This window comes from Cavia porcellus, unplaced genomic scaffold (genome assembly GCF_034190915.1).
Source record: "Cavia porcellus strain 051 isolate PalLab524CR breed Dunkin Hartley unplaced genomic scaffold, mCavPor4.1 scaffold_28, whole genome shotgun sequence".
NCBI classification, from domain to species: domain Eukaryota; kingdom Metazoa; phylum Chordata; class Mammalia; order Rodentia; family Caviidae; genus Cavia; species Cavia porcellus.
Genome location: NW_026947511.1, coordinates 23,160,656 through 23,173,216, shown reverse-complemented (window position 1 = coordinate 23,173,216; position 12,561 = coordinate 23,160,656). Strand labels below are relative to the sequence as shown.

Below are 12,561 nucleotides of genomic sequence, written 5' to 3'. Positions count from 1 at the left end.
TAAGTACAAAATAGAGGGCCTCAAATGCTCACATAAAGAGGTAAAGATTGTCCTAAGGTAAAGAAGATCCTTGATAGTTTGGGAGAAGAAAGTAATTGCTTGGTAAAAGTAATACTGGAAGATGTTTTCTCTGGCAGCATTTACTTGAAATATTGGAAAGAGAGTGTGATAGCTCAAACCCCAGAATAAAATCCAAGGAAGCAAGAAATTAAGAAATTTAGAGCAAAGGTTTTATTTCCAGGCCTGGCAATGCAGCCTCCAGTAGCCAATATGGGAGACTGCATGCACAACAGACTAAGGGCGGGATTTTTAAAGCTAAAAACTGCAAAGCTGTTGACCTATTAACATCTGGGATTCTTGGTACATTCCATTGCTCTCTGCGGTTAAACATTTTCCCAGAAACAGCACACCTTGCAGAAACATACGGAAGAGGGGTTGGTGGGGATTTACAAGAAGCTGAAACTTAAGTCTTTACTAGAAATAGAAATTAAATCCTATTGAAAACGGCGCATACAGAACAGGGGGAGGCGCATTGGTTAGAGCCAGGCCATAACAGAGAAAAATAAAGGAAGACAGAAATCTAAATCCAAAAGATTAATTAAGAGGTAATTAGAGTCAATGTAACCTTAACAAGTGAGAGTCTTAGCCACAATCATGATGTCAGATAAAAGACTATTTTAGAAACACAGCCTTTCAGAAAGAAGTAAGTCCCAATGTCTTTTCAAGTGGGAATCATCACTATCCACCTTTGTGACCCCATGTACCTATGGCTCGTATGCACCCAGCATCTGCCAATACAGCTGAACCATCTGTTAAAATAGTAAAACATTTCATACCTGTGAGTGAGAAAACCAACCCTTTCATGAAACACCCATCTACCCAGCCCCATGCTCCCAATACCACCCCAGCCTTCTACTTGGAAATTTTCAGTACAATTCGTCCCTTCCAATTCAAAAACTGAAGAGCTCAAAGCTAGCATAGGAAATTCTGAAGACTTTGATCCTGCACTAAAGTTGATATTACTTTTGATTGGGAAGTCTCTCTGACAATTGTTGCATATGTTTAACGTCATGCTTTCATTTATTTACCACAGATCCTGGTAAGTGTAAAGGAAAGGGGAAAGGGTGGGATGGAAGAAGGAAGGGAAAGAGAAAAAGATGAAGCAACAAAGGAAAGAAGAAGAGGACAGAGGGAAGGAAAGCAAGAAGAAAGGAGCTGTACAGTGACACACACCAGTACTCCCAGTACCCTGGGAGGTTGAGGAGAGAGACTAGTAAATTCAAGCCTGGCCTGGAAAATTTAGTGAGCCCTTGTCTCAAAATTAAAAATAAAAAAAGTTGAGGATGTAACTCAGTGGTAGCACACCCTTGGTTTCAATCCCAAATACCACATACACACACACACACACACACACACACACACACACACACACACACACAAAACAAGAAAGAGATTTTAATGTGTGGATATGGGCCCAAATGAACAAAAAGCTTATACAACTATAATCTTACAGATTTATGCAGCTATCTGACTATGGTTTTCTTTCAGAAAAAAAGAAGCAGAATGACAAATTAGTTCAAAAATATGTTCTCTCTTAAAACTAAACTGTACTTGAGCAAAAGCCCAGCTGAGAGAAATAAAATTTACAAAGAATTGTTTGGAAGCTGTACAATTCATCCCTTCTTCTTTTTACTTGAAAGTCTACTCCCTTTAAGGCCCAGGATAGTAAAAAGCTGTGAATTGCACAGAGAGCCTTAAAGAGATTCTTCCAGGGTCCAAAGACCCACTGCTCACTCTACTCCAGGAAGCTGTTCCCATTAGTCTTTTTTCCTATTTAGTCTTGTAAAACCAAATCTAGGGTTTACCTGTGACAGACAGGCCTCGCACAGAATTCATTTTATTGCACTCTCATGTTTCACTACCCACCTCTAATTTATATCCTACACATCTTTATTGCATGCTATTTTGCCATATATCACACAAGCACACTTAAAAACTGTAGAGGTAAAAAGGAACTGAGTTAATGCATATAGAGGTTGAACTCAGGATACGATTTTCAGATGGAAATAACCAGTTGATAAAAATGTCCAAAATCAACTCTTCGAGTACATGAGAAGCCCATGAGAGTTCCCTGGATATAGAAGACCCTGGGAAGCAGTTAAATAAGTATACATCAGAAAAGTTGGCACAGTCTCTCAAATGGGATTTGATTTTGTGTGTGTGTGTGTGTGTGTGTGTGTGTGTGTGTGTGTGTGTGTGTGCCTGCAGGCGCTTATGCTGCTGAGCTAAATCCTCCGCAGGACTTGATTAATTACAGGGTGAGTATCAGTAGTGAGCAGTTGAAAGACATTAGTCATCTAGTGTCCCACATGCTTGAAATGTTCCTTGGTTTTGCTATGCAAATGATTTATGGAGATTCCAAATTTTGGAATTCTATGCAAATAATTTATGGAGATTCTGAGCTTTGAAATTCCATTTTACTTGATATGTCAGCACTTTTATGATTGGATTCACTTCAAATCTGTAAAAAAACAATCACTTTTCTTATTTCAAGCATTTCATTTTTGTAGAAATACCCTACTGACCTGATTCCATCTTTGTTCATTCTTAAAGGGCAGGCAACAGAATGGAAAAGCAAAAGGAATACGGAACAGGATAGGACATGGCCCCAGTCCCATGGGGCAGTGTGGGTCCATGAAAGAGTTCTTTAAAGGGGCTGGGGATTTAGCTCAACGGCATAAGCACCTGCCTTGCAAGCAGGCGGTCGTGAGTTCGATCCCTGGTACCGATAAAAAGTTTTAAAAAAGGGGCTGGGGATTTAGCTCGGCGGCATAAGCGCCTGCCTTGGAAGCAGGCAGTCGTGAGTTCGATCCCCGGTACCGATAAAAAATGAAAAAGACAAAAAAAAAAAAAAAAAAAAAAAAAAAGTTTTAAAAAGTTTAAAAAAAAGAAAAAAAGAAAAGAAAGAGTTCTTTGAATCTCTTGGGAAAATTACCAAATGTCATCTACACATGCCTAGTGATTGATTATTAGGGTAAAAACATCTTTAAATTTCCTTCATCAAGCTGAGGTAAATCCAGGTCCAAAAAAAGGAGATAATCTGGAGACATATATCATTTCTACAAATTAAAACTAAAAAGCACACCTATACAAAGATCTAGCACCTCAAGAATAGATGGAGAAATAGCATTCAACTAGAATTAACAGGCCGTTTAGATAAGCTTGCCAGAACAAAAGTTTAAATTCCAGGATTGCCACTCTGTATTGTTCAACTTTTCTGTGACTGGGACAAATCTGTCACACATGTGATTTAAAGGAAGGAAGGTCTATTTTGGCTCACTGTTTTAGAGCATTCAGTTCAAGGTTGGCAGACTCTAAGGCAGAAATAACATGGTGGAAGGGCCTAGCTGAAGGAAGCTACTCAACCCATGACAGCCAGGAAGCAGAGGGACCCAGGGACAGGTACTGATTCTTCCAGGTTATAGCAAACTACCTCTTGCAGTCAGGACCCCTTCTAAGGGCACATCTAGCTTATAATCCTCTGATGAATACAGCACTCCCCTGTGCCACTGAAACTCTTCCTCCTTCTAAATACATGAGGGGGGCATTTTAGATTCAAATCATAACACTTCTCCCTAAGCAAAACTGTGCTAAGGTTTCCTGGATATCCTACACTCATGGGTGTTTGTCTCCCACACTAGAGAATCTCTCCTTCTTGTACCTTCCTCCTCACTTCCTTCCTAAAGGGGCGCCAGGAAGTGATTCATGTAAACACAGTCACAAAAAACCTGGGCACTAAAATCTGTGAATACAAAACTCAAACAAAATTTGACTTCGCAGAAACAGAGATGGTAGTGACGCTATAGGCCTCAGCAATCTGAAAACAGGAGCAAGTGCTCCTAGAAGGTAAGTAACAGGGATGACAGGAGCATCAAGGAACACTGTTCACCTAAGGCCATCACAGCCCAGAAGCCAGCATATTAGTGTGACATTTGTCTATTAACTGTGTCATTTAAAATCCACATCAAGTACACAGAGCCCTCAGGACCTAAGTGAAATTCTGGTGGTTTCCTGTAAAATGTAAAAAAGATGGAAGCTCCAACTGGACAGATGTTCAAGAGATGCCCCAACTGTGTCTTTAACAGCCACATCATCTTTCATCAAATGCAAAAAGTCTCACCTCGGAGTGGAGCCCCACACATATGACAATATCATGCACATATCCCAATGTGCACCAAATCAGTATGCTCAGAAGGCCCCCATTAGATGTCTCCTGCCTCCAAACTCAAAAATTAAACATAAATGAAGACATGCAAAAAGATCCATATTTTCAAAATAAGCATCTAAAAATTTTATTTTCTGAAATCCTTTGGCACCTCCTTCTGGCCCAGTATGATTTTAGTCACCTTTGAGTTTGGCCATATTATACAGAAGATTCTATATAATAATACTGAATATATATAGTACATATTCAAATAGGCATGAGTCTAGAGTGTTAAGTATCTGTAATAATGGACATACATGATGAGGTGAGAAAGGAAACAGCAACTAAGTAAGAATGGATACAGGAGGGAGAAAGAAAAGGTTAGATTATGACGGACTTCCTAGGAGAGCTGACTTCTTTTAGAGGAGGGTACCGGACATCACACTCAGCGCCTCATGTTTATCAAGCAGGCGCTGTGCTGCTGACTTTTGAGTTCTAAACTGATTAGTGCTAAAATGAGAATGACCTATACTAGAAAGTTTATGAGGGCATTATTGATAACAGCCAAAAACCAGAAACAGTCCAAATATCCATCAACAGATAAATGAACAAAAGGTATCCATATGATGGAATGTTTTCATCCATAAAAAGATATATGCTATGACATAAACAAATCTTAAAAACATGCTGGTTTCTTTTTTAAAGCCAGAAACAGAAGACAATTTATTGCATGCTACCATTTATATGAAATTTCTAGAATAGGCAAATCTATGGAGAAAGAAATGAATTAGTAGTTGCTAGGGCTGGAGTTTTAGGGGAAATAGATTTGAGTTTTCTTTCAAAGGTAATGAAATATTCTAAAATTGGCTGTATGATGGTTGGACAACTCTGAATAGTCTAAAAACATTGAATTGCACGTTTTAAGTGGATGAATTATCTGTGTGAATTATATTGCAATAATTCTGTTTTTAAAAGTTAAATGGCTTCTTCTTGTTTAAATATTATTTGCCCTTCTACAGGGTCTTTCAAAGCTTTCCTCAATGACCAAGGAATGCAAGTATTTTCAGTGGGCAGGAGAAGACATTTTAGTTCCCCAGATTTCCTTCTCTGCCCCTGCCAAGAACCCACCAGCACTTCCCAGGGCACTAGCAGGCCCTCTCTCTTCTCACCAGCATCAGGCTGTCTTATGACAGTTTTTACTAGTACTTTGGTGAGGCCCCTCAGAGGCATCGCTTTGTGCAAAGCACACTAGTAGAGTGAAACAGCAGGATGGAAAGATTAAAAATGTTTACAGTGATTGGATTATTGCGTGGAAAAATTATCTCAGACTAATTCTTAACTGAACGTTTGATGGAATATGAGCCTGATATAATCTCTCCTCTGTCTGACAATGATTTCAATATGCTGCCATCTGCAGAATGCCCCTTTTTTTCTGAAAACAAGTTCCTGCTTAGATAACAGAGTCAGTGAAGATCCAGAGAACCATATGTTGCAATAAATGTACGTTGCACTCCATGCTTTCTCTCCGCTCTTATTTTTCTTGCCAAGCACTAACTATGAGCGTTTGTTGCTCTAAGTGTTTTCCTCCAAAGATGTGATAGATCTGAATTCAATTCAAAAGGGAAAGGGAAAAAACAGAGCAAGTAGTTTCTCTTTATGTCCAGCCAAGTGGCATCCCGAAGCTGAATATGGCCCAGAAGATCCTTCGCTATCCCTTCTCACTCACAGCTTCCTTCTCCTACTAATGGAGGGGACTGAGCCAAATTGGCTGAAGCCTGCACACTTCTATGTGTTAAACAGGGCAGCCAAGAGTCAAAGTTTTACACTGAATGCTCCAAGTCCATACACAGACATTTCAGTTAATTTTCTAATCTGACTCTCATCCCTTCCCGGAGTTCCTTTCCTGCAGTCTTTGTTATGTAGTCAGAGGCCCACAGAAGCTCACCCTCTGACATGCAGGAGAGAAGCACAGGGAATCCCAGGCCAATCAGTTCCTGCTTGCTCCTGCTTATCAAGTCGTTCAGATCTCTACGCCAAAGATGACTAAGAGGTGATTAAGAGTCATCAAGTCAAAGGGGCCTTATTTAAAAGAGTAACCTTGAGGCTGGGTATTTAGCTCAATGGCATAAGTGCCTGACGTCATGGCAAATGCAAAGTCATGAGTTTAATCCTCGGTACCAAAAAAAAAAAAAAAGAACAACCTCATCTCTTTATTCCCTCACTCTTATCCCATTTTACCTCACTTATCTATCATTTGTATTTGGTTATTGTCTCTCTCCCCAACTAGAATAAAAGCTCAAAAGACAGAACTTTACCTTTTGTTTATTACTTTTCTGCCATCTGTTGTGAGCCATATGGTTGTTATTCTTGCATGATGTGTTCACTACTGTAAGATAAATGCAAAGATGGTCAGTCACTTTATCATGCACCATATTAATTGAAAATAATCTAATTAATAATAGAACAATGGTTAAATAAATTATGGCATATGCATACAGCCATTTGAAAACATGTTTTCAAAGCTCTCCAGGCTACACTGAAATCTTTCCAATAACTCTGAATACATCTTCAATTAACTCTCAAGAAAATACTTATAGGATACAGACAAAAATAAAAACTTGATGCAACTCTGAAAACTAGAGCTATAGGTCAACTTGCTACCAAAATCTAGGAGGAGTTTCCATTTACAAGAAACAGAATACATAAGCTCTCTTATATTCATTAGAATCATAGTGAGACTGTACACTTGAGAGTAAGTAGTGGTTCTTGTCATTGCTCCCCACTTCCTGCTCCCTGAATTAATCTAGCAGTATCAGTGGTGGTTTAGATCTAAAATGTCTCCTGAAATCCTCATGTATCTAAAGATAGTTGAATCATAGAAGTGCTATACTCATCAGTGGATTAGCCCAACGATGAGTTCATAGCTGACTTGCTGATAGGAAGTGGGACGTGGTTAGAGACAGGTCACCAGGGGCATGACCTGGAAGGCTATATATCCCTCCTTGGCTCCTCCCTTCTCACTCTCTTTCCTTCCTGTCAGGGGATTGGTAGTTGTCTTCTTCCCAGACCCTCCAATGCTACTTCTGCCTTGAATCCAGTGGACCCTGAACTGAAACCATGAGCTAAAATAAACCTCTCATTTAAGATGTAGGCATTGGGTACTTTGTCCCAGCAACAGGAAAGTAGCTAAGATACTGTGCAGAGATCAAATATTAAAAACTACAAAAAGTTCTTATATTATAAAGATGTCTCCAGCCTATTAGTAGTCATCACAGCAGTAACTGTGATGCCACCTGCAGGTGAATGTTTTGCACTTCTAAATCACTCTCTACCCCAGGAAACTTCACAGTTGCTCTAAGTCGGGCAAACAAAGGTTTGCTTCCTTGTTTGGAAGCTTAAAAAGAAGGAAGGGAAAGAAGTATATCAGACAAGGATGCAAACAATTGCCTTCAAGGTGTTCAGTTGAAGAGACCTTTGTAAAAGGATTACTGAGAGGTATTCAGGAAAAGGAAAACACAGTGTCAATGAAGAACACGATGCTACCAATAGGGGGCTCCCTCACGGCCTGTAGGCTTGAGTCAAAAGCAGGAACCACATTACCAGAGTGGAGGGAGGGAGAGGGTGCTACACAGCTGTTCCTAAAGCAAAGATGATATAAACTGTTGTGCTCCTACCAGGGACTCCTGAGTCGCTGAACCCAGCAGGAGGTCAGCTGGCAAAGAAGCCTGTGTGATGTGGTCCAGAGGCATCACCTTCCATGGATGGGAAATCTGGAGAGGCAAAGGAGGGGTAGAAAAGAGTTGGGAGGCAAAACCAAGGTCACATAAAGGAGTCAGCTTCACCCTACTGTCACATCCCTTGCTGGAAGGGGTGAGAGGCAAGGGAGAGAGCTTCTCCAGATGCAAAACCATACCTACAAAACCCAGTAACAGTCTCTACATGATAAGGTAAGCATTGTCAGTGATCCTGTTTGATTATGTGCCTACCTGTAGCAAGAATTCTAAATTAACAACTGAAAGGATCCTAACAATGTCAGGCAAAAACATGAAAACTGCAAGGTCAGTCCAGGAAGATGCAGGTCTATGAAGACTTGGTGCTGTCTTTTCTCAGAACATTATTCCAAATCCAGAGAACAATGACCTAGAAGGAATGATCTTCCTTTTTCTAATTCTTATCCTTAGTGCCAAATAAAAGCTTTCTCTTTGCAAGCTAGAGATGCCCAGCTAATCATGCTGTGTTTTGCTCTGATTAACCTTTGAAATAGGCACTTCCTTCTTTTGTTTGTTTGGGGTTTTTTACTTGTTTTCCTGATTGCTTGAGGCCAAGCTCTCCTTAAAAGTCAGTGACCAGCATGCCTAATCTGGCTTCTAGTTGCCTTTGTAAACATTTCAGGATTAATAAATGCTGGCATGATTAACCACATTATCTGCTCACTCCTGTACCAACAAGAAAAAAAGCCAGCAAAGCAGCATTCTGGACTCCTCTACACACTTACTTGTAATGTGGGAATTGTTTGAATGAAGCCGATTTAAATCAGAATTTCCCAACCTTGATCATCAGATCACTACCAAGCCTATGAATCACCTAAAGATCATAATTACTAAATTCCCAGATAGTGATTCTCAGAGACCCTTATCCCAGAAATTACAGATTCTTTGATCTGAGGCAAAATCCAGGAATTTATTTTTCTTTCCTTTATAAGTAATGCTGATATAAAACTCAGTTAGAAAATCACTGATTTAGGTCACTTTTCCCATGGCATGGAACCCATCACAGCCACCTCTACTCTGTCTGTGCTGTTTGTGACATTTCCTCCTCAAAGTGGACTTTGATATGCATATTAGTCTCTCTAATTAAAAGGGGCTGGATTGTATAAAACTTTCCCTTTGCCTTTAACACTCTAGGACTTTATGTTTCACTGATACAGAGACAGGTGACGGAAAACACAAACTATGTGGTCAGTCCCAGAGCTGATCAACAGCCCCATTCAGCTGTGCTAGTGAATATAGATGATCATAGTCCCTGGAGTATGGCGTCCAGTTTCTAAAGACCCTAGGGCAACATGGAAGGAAGACGCTGAAGCAAAGATGCAGAATGCTTCCAGAACCTACATTGAAGACTACAGACCAGGCCAGGTGTGGTGATGTGCATAGGTAAAACAAGCCCTTGCGAGGCTGATGCAGGAAGATCACTGTGAGTTCAAGGTCAGCTCAAGCTACAAAGTGAGGTCACTGCCCACCTAAACTGCATAATGAAACCCTGTCTGAAAAAGAAAAAAAAATTTCAAAAGTGAAGACTACAGACCGCTTGCCAAGCAGTAGGTACAGAGAGGGAAAATTCCCCATAAAGTAACTGCCTCAAGTTATCTCTCAGACTGCAAACCAAAACCTGTGAAAACCTTAAAGTCTGCTCTATGTTAGTGTTTTTGTGCTGCTATGACAAAAGACCAGATGATTTATATATGCTAAAAAAAACTATTTCTCATAATTCTGAAAAGTCCAAGATCGAGAAGCCAGCAAACATGGTATCTGGCAAGGACTTCTTTCTACTTTTAGAAGTGCTCCCTCTGATGAATATTAGCATTATGTACATCTAAAATGTACCAATAAAATAAAAACTTTTTCGAAAAAGAAGTGCCTTATTGTTCCATCCTCCAGGAAGAACAAAGACTGTGTCTTCACAGGGTGGAAAGGACAGGAGGCAAAAAGCAAACTAATTCATTCCCTTGAGCCCTTTTAAAAGGATGCTAATGCCACCCAAGAAAGTGGAGCCTTCATGGCATAATCACCTCCTACATGCTACACCCCTAATTCCTTGCATCAGAGTACTTTCATGAATTTGGAGAGCATACAACATTCAAACCATAGCATATTCAGACCACCTCCACTTACCCAGAGGCCTCCAACCCTGCACTTACCATAGTTCCCAACCTGACCAATATCATCCCCTTAAATAGTATTCAGAAATGTGAGGAAGACATTTTTCGGTTGCCACAATGAGTGCATATTGCAACATGGAGGGAGTTGTTGCAGAGTGGATGCAGTTAGCACCCAGGGGGTTGGTGGGGGAAGCATGCAGTGGGAGAGAGTTTCCATCAATAAAAAACCACCCCAAATGCCATTAGCACCTACACTGCAAAACTGAAACCTCTTACAGTTGGAGCCTCACAATTTAGCCCTTAATTATGGCTTTGTCACGAGAATTTATTGCAGCATTGTTCAGGTAGCAAAAGCCTGGAATCAACCTAAAAAACCATTGATAAGCGGCCATTAAATAAAGTGTGGTATATTAATAAAAAAGAATTCCATTACAGAGAATGAGGGAGGTCCAAACTAATATCACACAGCATCTGAGATACTTTATGAATTTTAGAGAGCAAATTGTAGATGAGTATTATAGTATGTCACATTTGATATTTTAATTTCTTTAAAAAAAGAAGGTGCTATGTGTACCTCTATGTTTGCATACAGAAAGAATCTCTCAGAAAGTACCAAGACACTGATCAGAAGGCAGGAGAACCAGGAAAAGAAGGATATCAGCATGATAAGGATTTACTTTAGTAGTTTGAATTTTTGCTAAATGGGAACATTATTTTCATCGCATTTGGCACTACTGTTGTTTTGTATATATTTGTGCCTCCCCTCACTTCTTGCTAAATTCCTGAGGACAGAGATATTTCTCATGGCACTGAGCCCAGAGCAGATGCTTCATATATTCCTACTGGTTTATTAATTGATGGATTTCTGAAAAGACTCAAATAGGGAAAATAATTCTTTTGAAAACCGAAATACTTGCCCAGTCAAACAGAACCCATGGGGAGCCTCTCCCGTCCCAGGTTTTCATCAAAGAAAGTGATTGGACTAAGGCTCAAAGTTTTAACAAAATGGGCCACTTCTTCCACTTCAGTGACTCCACATCTTGCAAAACCAACCTTCGAGTCAGGGGACTGACATTTATAATGTCCCGTATGTGCCTCATCAAGCAAGATACTGAGCATTTTACCTACATTAACTCATTTGCCTATTAAAGGTTCATAAGGCAAATGTATTCACCCTCATAGCTCAGGAAACAGCATACAGGAATGTGACTTGCCCAAGATCACAAGACCCCAAACTTAAAACTAGGGTCTTCTAAAATGTAACGTTTTTTCCTTCACAAAGTTGTAAATAACAAAGAATCTGACCTTTCTTCAGAATAACAGAGCAGCAATCGTATCAAGCTAGATCACATCTCAGGAAGATTACTTAAAGTTTGGAGCCTAAGGCAAATTAAGTGACCTCTCAAGGCCTTATTTCTTCAACAGGGGAAAAAAACAATGCTTACCTTCAAAGACGATTGAGGGTAGAATGGAATGATATACTGCATATGAAGCAATAAGTTTTGAATTTGACTCATTGTAGAAACTCAATAAATGTAAATTTCCTTTATCTCTTCTTTCTCCTTTCATGCTGCCAGAGTTGCCTGTCCAAAATTTAATTTAAAAGCATGGTATTCTCTATGCTAAAGTGCTCTTTTTGAAAGTTCCCAACATTAGTATGCATTATAAAATACTGGTGACTTTCTCCATTCTTTAAAAAGTTACTGCAATTCAAACAGGTTTCTCACTAGCTTTCATGAAGATTTTGACAGGACCTTTGTTTATTACCACTTTTCAGAAAGCACAGTGATTGGTCTAATGGGACAGGTAGATTTGGTCCCACTAGTGTGGAAAATTATAGTAGGCAATTAATTGCTTTTCATTATGATATTGATAATGATGACAACAGTAATGAAACGTCTCTTCCTAAACATTAATCACTTTAAATTTGTTTCCGTGGGAAGTAAAATTTTGGCATGAAATGTTCAGATTATTACCCATTTCATTACCTCTGTTTACACTAAATAAATGAACAGACGAGATCTCAGTGAGATGAACAAATATGAGCTCCTCTTCTTACATCTTTCCAGAGCAACAATAATTTGGCAGCCTGTGGACAAAAGTGTCTTTGTGGGAGCTCTAGGATCCAAACAGGAAGTTGCAAGTCTGAGGAGGCCCATTTTGAAAAAGCAGAGTCCTGAGATCAGCTTACTGAACAGGTCATGGCACAGACCAAAATCAGCCCATCCTCCTGCAAACTTTGTGACTGTCCAGTTTGTTCATGCCCTAACACTAGCATCATCCACAAAATGACCTGCAAAGAGCCTGAAAAAAATAGAATGATCTAGTCAAAGTGTTGAAAGAGAAAACTGCTAGCCAAGAACACTATAGTCAGCAAAGCTGTCCTTTAGAAGTGAAAGAGAATAAAAACTTTCCCACACAAGCAAAAGCTAAGGGAGTTCATCACCACCAGAACTGCCCTATAAGAAATCCTAAAAAA

The 12,561-nt window shown here is 39.7% G+C and overlaps 1 long non-coding RNA gene across 1 annotated transcript in view; it reads right to left on the bottom strand.

Annotated features, from left to right (window-relative positions):
• Nucleotides 1-7,976, bottom strand: part of LOC134473836 (uncharacterized) — a 119,356-nt gene extending 111,380 nt beyond the window's left edge. The window contains exons 1-2 of the long non-coding RNA XR_010044298.1: nt 7,879-7,976; nt 6,520-6,590 (exon numbers count right to left, since the gene is read on the bottom strand). This is a non-coding gene — a long non-coding RNA (uncharacterized LOC134473836). The remainder of the gene's footprint in view (nt 1-6,519; nt 6,591-7,878) is intronic.
• Nucleotides 7,977-12,561: the final 4,585 nt, after the last annotated feature.